General features: G+C 35.3%; 1 long non-coding RNA gene across 1 annotated transcript; it reads left to right on the top strand.

The window, feature by feature from the left end:
• Positions 1-918: 918 nt before the first annotated feature.
• Positions 919-4,253, top strand: LOC121980525. The gene is made up of 3 exons (XR_006111579.1): positions 919-1,172; positions 1,270-1,367; positions 4,192-4,253. It is a non-coding gene; the product is annotated as an uncharacterized LOC121980525 (long non-coding RNA).
• Positions 4,254-4,846: the final 593 nt, after the last annotated feature.

Below are 4,846 nucleotides of genomic sequence, written 5' to 3'. Positions count from 1 at the left end.
TACATTGTTAATTTGATTTACAAGTGTAACAGACTTGTTACCACACATCTCGGCAAATTTCGACGAACATGGAAGGACACTATTCAGTCGACCGAAAAGAAGGATCAGTTGATCGAACCCTTAATGATCAGTTAATGCCAAAGATCTAATCAGCATCAGATCTTAGCGAGGATGGAAGGGAGCTGGTTCGGTCGACCGAACCTAGGGATCGGTCGACCGAACGTCGACGATTCTTATAAAAGAGAGCTTGAGGTCCAAGGCTGAGTAACACTGTTTGGTTTGAAATTTATATCTGTGCAAGCTTCTGCTGATCGTGCTACTGCTCTACAACTCGCAAGCTACTCCATTCAGAAGTGCCGACCAAGCTCCGTCTTTTATAATTGTCAGTACATTTATTTAAACTTGCATTTTACTTAAACTCTTACAAGATAGTAGGGTGTTACTGTAACGACCCAATTTTCCCTATTTCAAGTTCTAAATGTCCTTAAAAATATTTGGAACTGCTTTTAAAATATTCTAAAGATTTTTAGAAATTTTTAGAGTATTTTTACATAATTTTTGGAAGTCGTTTGATATTTTTACAAAATGAAGGAAGTCTTGACAAAAAAATTATCATAGCCAAGGTTTGAACCGGAAACCTCGGGTTAAGCAGAGATTCGCTTAACCAACAGACCAACCGATTGTTTCTTAATTAAATTTACATCAAAATATATTTAAACTATAGTTGGAATATTTAAAATAAATTGGAATAAAAAGTGCACGGCTGAGGGATCGAAGCGAGGCCTTTGACCCGAGCAAAACCCGCCTGACCAGCTGTGCTGGCAGGCTTTGTTAATTAAAAAAAGAGTGAATAATATTTAAGGTATAGTAATTAATAAATATATTAGTTATAAGAAAAGGTTTAAGTTTTTTTCCCGAAACCTAAACTTCTTCTCACCCGAACCTTTTCTCCTCTGCTTCTCGCGTGCGACGGCGCCGTTTCTACCGAGCGAAGGAATACGAAGCCCTAGCTTCGTCTCCGGCGGCTGGCGAAGGCCTTCTTCCGGCGAATCTTGCGGATCCGAGCTCCTCTCGTCGAAGAGAACGCATGAGCACGGAAGAGAAGCCGAAGTCTTCATCTCCCCGAAGCCCTAGAGCCTTCCTCTTTGGCTGTAAGTCCAAGAAATCGCAAGGTAAGTGCTTACTCACTTGCGGTAAGATAGTTTCGAGCCTTTGATTTAGGATTTCTCTTGTTTTGTGAATGTGCCGTGAGGAATTTTGGATTTCCAGGAATTTGGTTTCATTTTTGTTTCCGAATTTTGGTAATGGAGATTGTTGTTTAGGGCTTGCTGTCATGAGACTCACAGAAAGAACAAGAAAGGGGTTAGGTATGTTGAGCACGTTGAGCATCCTGTTCTTTATGAATTTCTGCCGTGGCATTCAGTTTCGGGTTTAGTTTTGATTTCCTTTTGACCTTTAAAACATACTGTTAAGAAGTGTGGTTGCTAAGGGATGATTTGTATAAGCTTGAGCATGTAGTTTGAATTATTTCGCCTCTATGATCAAGTACATCCAATCCAGACATGTTTAGATTTGGGCATCTGTTGTATCGTTTATGTAATGGGTTTTTTTTTATGAAAAGATCAATCTTAATTTTGGAGGTTGATCTAAAGAAAGATGTATGACAAACTTTGGAACATCTGGTTCAAATTATAGGGTTTGGGTGATACCAAAAAACAAAGAAATTAAGTGTTTGAACTACATTTAAATAGGAGAGTGAAAGACAACTGCTAACCTGCGCAATAAGAAAACCAAGTTCTCAATCAAGCTTCTTTTGGTGTCCGTTTAATCAACTGATAGTTGGAGTGGTACAAAACTATGGATACAACAGCATAGTTTATTTTAGTATAAGACTAAGTTGTAGCTCATTTTGGCACAAATGTAATGGATATGGATATACATCTAATTACTAGTTAATACAGATACAAAGTATATTTTCTGGATAATTATCAGTTTTTTTAGGAAATTGTTTACAAATGGAGATGATTGTTATCATTAAGCTTATAGATCTGTTCCTCAAGTAGTCCACTTTAATTTTGTATGTCAAAACCAATTTATCTTAGGTTCAAGACCTTCAAACTTTATATTAACTGGATATTGAAAATGTAAGGAATTTGAGTCGTCATGAACATCTACCTAGGTAATGCGCAACATGGTAACGTATGCAATTTCAGTGAATGAGGATTGAAAGTTTTACAATATTTTGTATAATGACTAAGGGCTGGTGACTTATTATAGGTCTAATGATTTGTTATTCATATAGCAATTGAGTCTAGGTTTTTCATATAGATTTATAATCCGAACCCTAGATTCTATAATCTTTATGAATCACTTTCTTTTATAGTGATAGCATTCTTACCTTATGCCTTGCTTTGCTGGAAACGAATCAGAATCTGTAGACCTACGGAGTGCATGCCTTAGTATATCATGGGTTAATTTTTGATAGCAGTAGCGATTACCTCTTCCTTATGCTCTGTTTTGCTAGAAGTAATTTAGAAGGTGTAGGTTTGTTAAGTGTATGTCCTAGTATGTTGCTATCTTTATGTGGAAATTTCTGATAGTAGCAGCATCCTTTCCTCATGCTTTGCCTTGTTGGAAATAATTTAGAAGTGTAGACCTAGTAAGTGCAGATTTTCAAATTCTTTAAGCATGACATATGTTTTATTTTAATATGAATTCATTGCTTCTGGTATGCATAGCTTTAAGTCCATCATATTCCTAAACATGATTTACCTTAAGCTCTAACTGTTTTACCCTCGTTGACTTAATTGAATGCATTCATGCCATAAGTGGTTGAGGTTGATCAAATGATGTTATGGAGATTTTTGGTGCAATTATACCAAGCAGTCGAGGCCAACTAAGTAGCTTTAATATTTCAACAACATGCTTAAGTTAAGTTGATATCATTTGTCAAGTAGATTAAGATTAATTAAATAATTATCAATCAAGTCAAGGGTGGTTGGATATTTGACAATTGAAGAGGTCTAAGTAAGTTAAGATTGATACGATACTTTATGGATTGAGTTGGGTCACACCTTTGTGAGAAGTTGAGGATTGTTTCTTTAAACTTGCTGCCGTGAATTACAAAGGAATAAAATAAAGTATAAGCTTAGAACCAATAAAAACAAGATCTTAACCCAGTAGCTGGGATTTAGCTTGTTTTCCTTGCTTCCGGATCAGATTGGTCTTCTTCTTTTAGTTGTTTTGGAGATCTTTGTGAAGGGGTAAGCTTTGAATAAGATTACATAGGTTTGCTTTAAAAATTATAGTGCAGAATTAGTTTTGCCTTTTTCTATTAGCAAGTGCAGAATTTTGATTAGCATAAAGTAGTGCAGATTTTTGTTAGTTATGTATGCTGATTTTGTTTTCTCTTGCTTTAGGATGTGCATGAACAGAATATAGCATATACATATATATACATAGCATGTAGTTTAGACTATCCTTGTTATAATGAGTAGTTATAAGTGAGAAAAGACCAAGGTCTTAAATTGATCCTAAATTCCAGAAGTTTAGGATTAAAAGCACACTAAGTGTTTGAATAAATGCCAAGGCATTTTGTTATAAGAGAATTAAAAAATAACAAGTATAAGGAAGTTATAGTTAAAAAAGAAAATAAGTATTTTACTTTTTAATGGCATGTACCGGACACAAGGTCCATTGGATGGGCTCCTAGATCGCCCCTAGGCACAAGATCGCCTAGAAGTACCTTAGTAGTTTCAGGATTAGCTACCTCGACTCATATTAAGGATGCACGCAAATTTGTACAATGCCGGGCCCAAGAGAAGTTGATTATTATTTTAAAGTAATAAAGTATAAGTTTTGAAACAAATGAAACAAGCATCATTTATGCTTAAAGTTAGTAAGTTTAGTTTCTTTTAATTTGAAACATGCAGTATTAGTTTTATTTATTTCCTGCTTAGTTATTTAGCATGATTAGCTTTATTTTTCAGCATGCAGTTTTATCTTGTATAGCATGATTCCTTAGTTTTCTTTGCTATTAGTTTGACATGAGCAATTATGTTTATGCTTTACTTTCTTTTAGAGCATATAGTTTCTAGTTCTTTCTGTATACATTCATATTCATGTTTTTGTGAGTTAGATAGCGCTTACTAAGCAAATTTTGCTTATAGACTGCATTTCCTCTTACTACAGATACAAGAAAGGAAAAGATATAGAAAGGAAGGCGACAAGGAGGTGGTCGAAGGATGTGTGATGCCAAGATTATGGAAGCCTTGGGACTAGGAAGGAGTTTCCTTTAGTTTTCTTTTTCTTTTGTTATGTTAGAAGTATTTGAGACAATATATGTTATTTTGATGTGATTAGGACATAGAAGATAAATTGTGTTCTTGTGTGATGATTTGTGATATTGTTTTCTTTTGGTTTTGACACTTATATAACTGCGTGAGAGTTTGTTATCTGTTCCAGCCGCCTGTGGCTGTGTATATAGTGTTTGTATATCAGTTTAAGGTCACCGGTACAGGGGAGATTCTGTCAAAATTTTTCGGTAGGGATTGCTCGTGGCTTTTAATTATACCGGTTAAGTAGAGTTAGTAGTTAAGTAACGGTCACTCTTAGAGAGTAGTAGAGTTTTAAGAAGGGTGGCCGTTACAGTTACTATCTTGCATATTGTACGCACTGCTTCTTTCCAAGGTTTTCGGAAAGAAGGGTTTTAGTGGATTGCCCATCTGTGCGGTCAAGAATCGTGGGCCTTGGAGTAGGAGTCGACCTAGGTTTCGAACCAAGTAACCGAACTAAGTTTTTACATTCCGTTGCATATTTTGATTATTTTTTAAAATACGATAAGAAA

The sequence above is a fragment of the Zingiber officinale genome, chromosome 5A, assembly GCF_018446385.1.
Source record: "Zingiber officinale cultivar Zhangliang chromosome 5A, Zo_v1.1, whole genome shotgun sequence".
Classification (NCBI taxonomy): domain Eukaryota; kingdom Viridiplantae; phylum Streptophyta; class Magnoliopsida; order Zingiberales; family Zingiberaceae; genus Zingiber; species Zingiber officinale.
Note: the sequence above shows the minus strand (reverse complement) of the source record. Positions and strands in the feature narration are given on the sequence as shown.